This window comes from Vicia villosa, linkage group LG2, assembly GCF_029867415.1.
Source record: "Vicia villosa cultivar HV-30 ecotype Madison, WI linkage group LG2, Vvil1.0, whole genome shotgun sequence".
NCBI classification, from domain to species: Eukaryota; Viridiplantae; Streptophyta; class Magnoliopsida; order Fabales; family Fabaceae; genus Vicia; species Vicia villosa.
In genome coordinates, this window is record NC_081181.1 from 193,385,120 (window position 1) to 193,395,758 (window position 10,639).

General features: G+C 31.0%; 1 pseudogene; it reads left to right on the forward strand.

Annotated features, from left to right (window-relative positions):
* Positions 1-1,371: 1,371 nt before the first annotated feature.
* Positions 1,372-4,617, forward strand: LOC131650987 (hydroxyproline O-arabinosyltransferase 1-like; annotated as a pseudogene).
* The last annotated feature ends 6,022 nt before the right edge of the window (positions 4,618-10,639 follow it).

Consider the following 10,639-nt stretch of genomic DNA (forward strand, 5'->3'; position numbering starts at 1 on the left):
TTAATCTAGGATACACACAAGTGTACAAAATTATAAAGAAGTTTAGACACGGACTACTACAACAACAAAACAAGTGAAAACATACAAAAATATCCAACCATTTATAAGTCTTTTCCCACACTTGAAATACCAACATGCAATTCACAAGAAGATGAGTTGTAGATTCGGTAGACAACACCAAAATCATATTTGTTGACAATAAATAATAACACCAATCAACATCAGCAGGAAACACCAAAGTCAAAAAACTCAAATCATATATATATATATATATATATATATATATATATATATATATATATAGAGAGAGAGAGAGAGAGAGAGAGAGACAATTCTATATAACTCACACCAGTGCAAAAACAACAATATAATTTTAAAATTTACACCCGATATACTAAAAACGGGTGTAAATAAGTAACACGATGGCACTTTTGTAAATAAAATGTCATTTTAAGTATTATCAGATGACAATATACACCCTATTTTTTAAAAACGGGTTTAAATTAAAAATATTATTATAATCAAATCTCAATTACTCCTCTTAAAATAAAAACGGGTGTAAATTTATATAGACTAAAAAAAATATATTTAATTTTATAACTTAAAATATTTAATCTAAATATTAACATATTAGCAAATAAATTAAATATTATTAACAAATTAATAGGTGAATATTAATGAACTAAATTTATTAGGTGAATAAATAATCTGACTCAATTATGTTAATAACTATTTCTTTTAAATACATTAATCAATTTAGTAGGTGAATATTAATAATGAAAGAAATTAATACCCTCTTAATCAGAAAGTAGTAACACACCATTCATTTTAACTGAAGAAAAATGAGACTAAAAATAGTTTAAACATATTTACAAAACTGAGATTGACGCACGAAACCCAAATTCACCTAAACCTAGATTCACGAAACTCTGATTCATCTCCGAAACCCAGATTCACGAAACTGAGATTCGCCCATTTCACTGAATCTGTGTTACAGTGGCCCAAGTTTGCGAAGAAGAGTGAGATAGTGGCTGTGAGTTTCGATTCTCCCTGCCGAATCCGAATCTGATAGCGTCGATGTTCATGATCTCGTTTTGTTTCTATACATTCAATCCTACAAGAGTCTCCTCCCGCGGACGCCTAAGGATTCCGCCGCTGTAGCGGATGTTTGGCCTTCCACTTCCGCTTTTGATGGATACTTGTTCGCTCTCACGCCGCTTCAGGTGAATTCACCGTTTTCTTTCTTCGATCCTTGCAATACACTTTCATATGATGTTATGAATAATGCATTGCTTAATTCTTGTAATTGGATTGAGATGCTCACAATTTGTTTGGAGTGATTTCTGTTGACTTGATGTTGTGAAAGTGTCGATGTTGGTTTTGAATGGTTTGCAATTGCAGCTTGTGCGGAGCAACAGTAAGCGGTTTACGCCGTCGCAGGGTGATGAAGAAGCACATCAGATGTCTTATCTGCAAAAGCATTTGGCTAATATTGTGTCTCTACTAGCAGAGCCTGTGGAGGGGGAAAGTGAAGAATCTCTGGTTTGTTTGTTTGTTTACTGCCTGCTTCCATGAGTTACTGATTTTGGCTGCATTGCTTAATGTTTTTCATATTATCAATACTAATCAATTGGCAATATAAGTAAATAAAAACTTTGATTCTACTACATATGTGACTTTTAAGGAAACTTATGCCCTGGGAACTGCATTATTGCTTAATGTAAGGTTCTTACCTTCTTTGTCAAGTCGTTAAAATTTCACCAATTACATTTGAGAGTATATTTTAGCTTAATATATTGTGATATTTCTACCTGTTCAATTCAATTCATCTTGTTTTATTGCACAACATTACCTATTCAGTAACATGAAATTGTCTTGGTTTAAATCTGTTTGCTAATTTGCATATATTCTTGTTCAGGTTCGATTATTTTGGACCAAAGCATTTCCATTTCACGCTGGGAAGCTTATACAGATGACAATAATTGGAACAGGCATAACGTTGAAGACAGTATTACATGCTCTCAAGTATGCCTTAAAACCCTTCCTTAGAAAGCTCTCTTACTTTTAGTTTGACCAAAGTGAGAACAAGTTTTTATTTTGTTACATTTTTAAAAATATTCTTAAACCATGCTATCAACTTGAGTCACTGGTTGATACTCTGTCAAATACACACGAGAAATTATATTAGATGAACATAAATTTCAACCATTGTTTTCTTCTCAATTATCTCAATCCCTTTCCCAAATGTAACTTGGAGTCTGTTTGAATTGACTTGTTTGAACTAATCTACTAGCATATGTCCAATAGAAACTATAATTTGAGTTTGAAGATAAGATTATACCCGAGAAAGTAGTTTCAATTCATTACTTACTCGGTGAGTCATTCTTTTCTGTTAATTTTTCTTTCTGCAGATTGCTATAACATCTTACGGATTGGGCGTGTTAATGTGATCGGAGACGTTATCTTATTCCTCGAAAAACTATGTGTCAGCCTCTCAAGTGCTGTTTTCGCTTTCCTCATGTTAGACACTCAAATACAAATCCGTGCATAACAAGATTTCATCTCCGTTCTTTCCTGTCATGTTATGTTTTCTATTACCTAACATCACCATAATCGATAACAATCACCATAAAAATACATTCTGCATAAGCATGCTTAACACACAGTTTTAATCTAATCTCAATTTCTCATGTGGCAGAGGCGTTGTACGATTCTTTCCAAAAGGTCCCTCTTCATGCATAGTAGAAGTAAGGCCTTTCATACATTTTTACTAATTTCAGCTCTTTTTTATCGATAACAATTCAATCTTTCTTGTATAACTGTTGCCAATTTACTTTAATCTCATATTAAGAGGGGAAAATTGGGTTAAATCAATACCATTGTAAGTTTCTCAATGCAGTATTTGTCCAATTTTATAGGGAACAAAAACTAACTTAACCCTGCTTTCACTCTTGTGTGAGGCAAATGATTTGAAAATATTTGGCAATGTGTTATTTATATTAATGGCAATGTGTTATTTTGTATCATTGGTTTAGGTATGCTTATGCGGTTGCATCTGCTCTTCATGGTGTTCGTAACATATTACACAAGGACTTCATGATTCAGGTTCAATAAGGTTCTCTTTTTAGTATATTTTTTACTGTCATGTGTGTTAGTAAGGTTCTTGTTCCGGTTGACCTCAAATCTACGCCACTGCGGCTATGTGGTATTGTCCTTTAGAAAAGGTGCCTCTTTGTGTTGAGGAGTGTAAGTGTTGTATATAAACTACCTTAGCCTCGATTCCCAAATAATTTAAGACTATTTTGGTCAGCCTATAACTGTTCTAATGTAGCAATATAAGCAATATATGATAGCAGTGAGAACTTTTGATTAAAGCTTACAACAGTCTCCAATTAAGAACTACTATATTTGAGGCATTCTAGGATCATCAGTTTCATTACACAAGACATGAAGTAAAACACAGTTAGTCAACGGATTTCCGTGGCCTGCATGAACCTTGGTGTAAGTATAGTAAGTACGGTGAACGGTGATTCTAGAAGCCTTGTTTGGAAGAGTTTATTTGAGCCTATATATCACAATAAGTGATTAACTATGTAGTACAGATACTTCAGATTGAAGGTGTGTGTGATATATGTGATTGCAGTCAATTACTTTGATTTTTCCTAATTGTTATCGGTGTTGACATGTCAGTGTCTTGTCGCTGTCAGTGCTTCATAGATGCTTAAGAAGCATTTTGGCCCGGTTTATAACATGATTTGCATTCTGTGTTCTATAGAAATCACATAGAATAGCGTTTGAACAATAATGTATTTAAAGACACGTTTACATGGTCTTTAAACGCTGAATTCATCAAAAGCATGATGATATATATCTTCAAATTTACAAACATTTTCTTTGTTTATTATGTGTTAGCCTCCATGGGACAAAGAACTCGGCAACAAGTACATAATTCACTACACTTATGGCTGTGACTATAATATGAAGGTACTCATCGATAATTCAGTTCTTAACAAAACAACGCTACATGTATGCATTTTTTTTATCTAATAATAGCTTAAATTGTTACGAAATCTATTGTGTAAAATATTCAGGGCGAGCTGACCTATGGGAAGATTGGAGAATGGAGGTTTGATAAAAGATCCTATGATGGTGTTGCTCCTCCAAAAAAATCTGACACTGCCTCCACCTGGTGTTCCAGAAAGCGTGGTATGTTTCATCTCCCTTTGTGTTAGTTCGGTTATTTTTTCGAATTCCCTTTACTTTTTGTTTCCCTCGAGCTTTTCTTGTTAAGAATGATTGTGAAGTTTAAGAATTGAGATTACTATGTAGAGAGTTTTACAAGTTGACTTTCGTTTTCTAGGTGACCCTTGTAAAAATGGTTAATGAAGAAGCCACAACGAATATTCCGAACTGGCCATCATAGGACTATCTCATGGTGTTGCAAAGTGTTAAGAATCAGAATGCTGGAACTGTTTGGCATTTCACTTGTTGGCAACTGTGTATCTGTAATTGTTATGTACACACTTGAGGCAAACATGAATATTTTTTCAATGCTTGATAAAAAAAAGGGAAAAATAAGTCTTTGGTCCTGTAAATATCTCAAATTTCGTTTTTAGTCCCTATAAAAAAAAAAAATGTCGACTTTTAGTCCCTATAAAATTACTTTTTCATTCACTTTTAGTCCCTCTACAGGGACCAAAAGTGAATGAAAAAGTAATTTTATAGGAACTAAAAGTCGACATTTTTTTTATAGGGACTAAAAACGAAATTTGAGATATTTACAGGGACCAAAAACTTATTTAACCCTAAAAAAAATGTGTATGATTTTATAGTACTTGAAATATTATGAATGCACATGATTTTGTATACTTTTTGGTTAATATTAAAAATATTTTGACTTAGTTAAAATATGATTTTTTATGTGTATGATTTTATAGTATTTGTAATATTATGACTGAAAATGAAATATAACTAAATGCTGTATATGAAATAGGATGTAAATAGATTTAAATATAATATAATTGTTCATTTATAAATGGCGTATTTACACCCGATTTTTATTAAAATAGGGTGTAATTAAGAACGTATCTACACCCAATTTTAGTTAAAACAAGGTGTAATTAAAACGTAATTACCCCCAATTACACCCGATTTTTATTAAAAAAGGGTGTAATTAAAACGTAATTACGCCCAATTACACCCGATTTTTACTAAAACAGGGTGTAATTAAAATTGTAATTATGCCCAATTACACCCGATTTTTATTAAAACAGGGTGTAATTAAAAACGTAATTACGCCCAATTATACCCGATTTTTATTAAAATAGGGTGTAATTAAAAACGTAATTACACTCAATTTTTGTTAAAATAGGATGTAACGTAGAACATATTTACACCCGATATTTTTAAAATAGGGAGTAATTACGAACGTATTTACACCCGTTTTAAACGGGTGTAAAACGGGTGTAAATGTGTTAGACATTTCTCACCCTGTGGATATACACCCGATTTTTATTAAAAATAATGGGTGTAAATTTAATAAAAAACGGGTGTAAATTAACATTTTTGTACTAGTGTCACCAAATAAAGCTTAATCTTTATATAACTCAAAGAAACATTTCGCTTAACGAAGTCGCAAATCATCGTGTGTTAATTATGTTGAATCATCGAATACCTACAATACGTAAATAACAATATAGATTTATTCTTTAAAAATTCACATTAAGTTGCAAAACGCAAAGTAAATAACAAAGTAAAGTTATTTTTATTACCTGCATCCAAGTCTCGGTTATATTGGCACTGACAATATCCAACTGATTTTTCATCACATAGTACCCACAATCATTAGAGTTATGTTGTTGCTTTGTTTACAAATGAATGACATAATTAGTTGATACTTATCATAAAATTAAATATAGAATTATAATTTACATCACGTTTACCTTGGGATGAAGTCATGTAGCCTTTTTTTCTATTGTCATTTGCCAACTAATAGCCTTTTTTCCATATAAAGTTACATAAAATATGAAATTACTTTTGTAACAATTTATGTATATAGGATATGTAATATATTATAACAAAAGTCACATAAAAGATAAACTTACGTTGTAACAAATTTCTTCGTGATTTCATCAATTTCCCGATGAAGTGAACAAAAGACGACCATAATATTGTCTCTTGGACAAATGACTATTAATTGGCAATGATTTCTGTACGTGTGTATGGAAACACAAAAGTCACATAAAATATCTTTGTTATCAAAATTAAAAAATAGAAAACACAATTTCATAAAAACTTACCCATGAATAAGTGGTAGTAAGTGACACAATCTGTTTTCGTCACGTAACTTCTCTTGTATGTATTTTTTAACACTTGCTTGGGATTTCGTTACATTATCAACATACATACACCTAGCAGGGTCCATAATTCCATATACTTCTGATGTGAAATTATCAATACATACACGATGAATATACCTGAATAATTTTAAAATAAAAATTAGAATCAAAGTGATGAGAGATATAACATATTAATAGATAAGGATGGAGCTAGAAAATTTGAGTAGTGGGGACAGTATTTACCTATAAATTTATATTTATTTTTAATTTTCTTATCTTTAAAATTAAGAATATAAAACAAATATTTGAAATAATTTTTGGATTAAAATACCATATTTTATATTTAAAAATAGTAAATAAATATGTTAAACTTAAGTGCAAAATATTGTACATGTATCTTTTAAAGTGTAAACTAGACAAAAGGAAAAAAACTATGTAAAGTAAAAATAAAATTAAAAAATATATGTTATTAATAGTATGTTTTTTCTACCTATTAAAGTTAAATAAACAAAAACAAATAGAAAAATAATATAGTATTAATAGTATGTTTTTTTCTAAAAATTAAATAAATAAAAGAAAATAAAGTGGGGGAGATATAGATGACGTTTTTTCTAAATGTTAAATAAAAATAAATTCAAAAGGTGGAATTTAATAATTGTATATATATTTTGATTTATCATGGGGGCATAGACATGTGCATATATATTAGAAACAAATGGTTGCATTGCATATATATTAAAAACATAGTACCAGAAATCAAAAGAAGTGGGGGCACATGCCTACACTTTCATCAACGTGGCTCCGTCCCTGTTAATAGATATTGACAATAATAAAAAAAAAATGTATTTACGTGCAGTAAACTTGCAGAGTAGACACGTCATGTTAATGAAAATCCACCAACAACTCTCTGATACACTTAGTTGACATATAAAAATTAGTGACAGTTAGACAATGACTTAATTCCATTTCCAAGTGTGTGTCGGCCATTTTCATAACCAGAGTAACAATCTCTAAACATCGTCAACTTCCACGTCTTTTGTGCTTCCTTTTGCAGCTGGACAACTTCCTTTTCCGCTTCCATCGACAACTTCCATTTTTTCAATGTATTTATTATTATCTGTGTTTTGCGATAAACCGATAGACTCAAGTGTCTCCATAAAAGATTGTTGCAATACCTTACGTTCTTCAACCAACGTAACTTTTGATCAAAATCAGCTCTAAGTCTTGCTTCTAATTCAGATGAAAATTGTGTAAGTTGTTCATTTACATCTATATGTTGTCCTTGACGTGAAGACGATCTTCCAAAGTAAGTGATTTGTTTATGGTCTTTTTCAACACCACGAACACGACCGCCATGCTCAGATGTTCCAATGGTTGCTGTTAAGATATAGTTACGTCCATCCGGAACAAAGACACCTTTTTTAGCTTCTTTAACTAGAGAATCCTACAAAATGCAAAAACCACAACTAATTTCAATAGTTTTTATCAATCACAAATATAATGATACTAGAAGTATTTTTCAAAATTCATTTACAATTTTCCCAGCAACAGCTTGTGTAGAGTTTGATGTGTATTCTCCCCCTTTCTTTTGTCGTGCTCTCTTCCATAACTCATGACGTGACGGTGGAGATGGACTATCATTATCATCTAATGTGGAATCATCTGTCGATGATCTCCTTTCATTTTAATTGTCTCCACAAGCAAGCGATACCCCCCATGAGATAATACGTGTGGGTATACATTCCTAACCACATTTTCCATACCCTTTCGACTTTTTTCTTACTATAAACTCAAAAAGTTATCAATCACTAAACATAATAAAAATGTTATAAAAAAAAACTCCATGAAAGCGAAATGCAAGAAAGATATGAAAATAATTTTACTATTATAATATTCAGAATTTTAATAATTTTGATAAAATTTGATATGAAAAGAATAAAGATATATACATAATTGAATTATTCCATGAAAGCTAAATGTAAGAAATGTTTCTTTCAAACTTCTTCTATATACTTCTAAGGACCAGAAACATTTGTCCTATACTATTCAGATTCCACTTTCATTTTTTGAACTTTTATGAATTTTTATGATAATGCATACTACTTATTTATTGACGAACCTGAGAGATGCTGTTTTTTCTGCATGCTTGAGACTCACAGTACCTCTTTTCTCACAGTAACAAAAAAATTAAAACGGAATTTGGGAGGCCTATGGAAGAAATATTTTTGTCGCTTGTAGTATCATTCAACCACTGTATTTTCTCACTTGCAGTGACATTTAATAATATGGCTTCTGAACATGGTAATTCTTATTATGTTAATCAATGTCTTAAAAATTGATTCTACCATCGACCCTGGCAAGGACATTCATTAGTCGAGTCAAATCTTTGAATCTCTGGTTGAACTCCATGATTTTGCTCATTTAACTCCATTCATATAAGAAAATTCTAGAGGTATTAAAACATATTGAACCTCCTGTTGAACTGCATGACATAGGGTTATTTGTGTTGGCTTTTTTTAAAAATAATTTTAATAGTGTTACATAATTTTGTGTAAAAAGAACTCACAAAGAAATTTTCGATAAAAATTTGGTTTGAATAGTTATTCTTAAAATATTATTTTAAGTATTTCATTTTTTTTTAAACTTTTTTTGAATATCAAAATTTTAAAAAATCACTTAATTATGAAGCTATTTAAAATAGATTTTCATAAAAATCATTTTTGAAATACAACTTTTTGAAAAAATTGCAATTTTGACTAAATTTTGATCTTCAATAATATATGTTTATGTTATAAGATGTCAAAATTAGTATTTCATTTTAGAAAAAACAAATATAAAAAAACTTGTACTATTTTAAAAAAAAATTTGCAAAATTTATTTTCAAATATACAAAAAAATAATTATTTTTTTAAAACTGAAACAAACAAGTCCTTAATCTCATTAAGTAATTTTTATAGGTAGTAAAACAGAACCATATGACTCAGCTTCTAAAAAATTCAAAAAAATCATCACTCAAAGTATCATAATTTCATCACACCGTCCTTCAAATTCAAATCACTTGACCATTACATAGGTACCTAATCAAACACATAACAAAATCCATAAACTAATTTTGAACCTAGAAAAACACATGACACAGTTCTACAAACCAAAAAGAAACATAGATGTGTCTAATCATTAAAAAAAACAAATATCATATACTGAGACAACCAACAACATGATATATAAAGGACATACCATGTTCATAACATTTTATAACTTGTTCATTATTTTCAAAGATAGATTCGCTATAGAACATGAATGATATGCTCACAGAACAAGATTCATTATCAACCATTTTATTTTTCAATACACAATACAATATACACACATATATCTCTAACTTTGATCTATTAAAATTAATAATGAAACAACATTTGATTGATAGCTATTGCTCTGAATACGTACCTGATTTTCTTGAGTTGGCAACAAAGCGTGGCTGAAGGCGGAGGTTGTTCGGTTGCGCGAGCGTGGCTGTTGCGTGTGGAGTTCATTGCGGTTCGACCGTCGTGTGCACGGCGTCAGCGGATGGATGGTGGTGCGAACGGTGTTCCACGGTGTTGATGCGGAGTGTACGAATCGGAGGTGAAGTTGTATCGAAGGAGGTCCGGTGATGAGCGGTTTCGGCGCGTAAGGCAGAAGAATGAGTAAGAAAGTTGATTACATGAAATGATGTGAACTAAAATTTCTCAACATCAATACACTTCAAATTTATCAATCGACTTGAATGATGAGAGCAACAGTGTTGTAGAAAAGTGTGCATGTAAGTTAACATGAACTATGTGTTGCATGGAACCTTGTTCCACATGCAGGTACATCGGAGGTATCAGTTTGAATTCAATCTTAAATAATATAGCCAACATGCATTTAGGAAGACATTGTTTATTTCTACATCTCAACATGCATTTAGGAAGTCAATTTCAGCATCAAAGTTGGTACTTTGTAGGATCATAACTTTAATGGTTAGCAATATTAAAAAAAGATAAAAAAAATCATAGCAAATCCAACTCATTGACAAAAGACACTCAAAACGATTCAATCACCAATAACATAAAAGATAGAGAGAATAAATGGTGTAAGTTCTCTATTGATATGCATTTTCTTCACATGGCTCAAATAACTACACAGTGTTTTCTCCTATGATTAAACAGACAATACACAACACGGAGATTCAAAAATATTTTTTCTCCTATGATTAACCACCAATTAAATCCTACATGGAGGTACAAAGTGCAAGTGCAATTGCATATTGGAGAACAAGC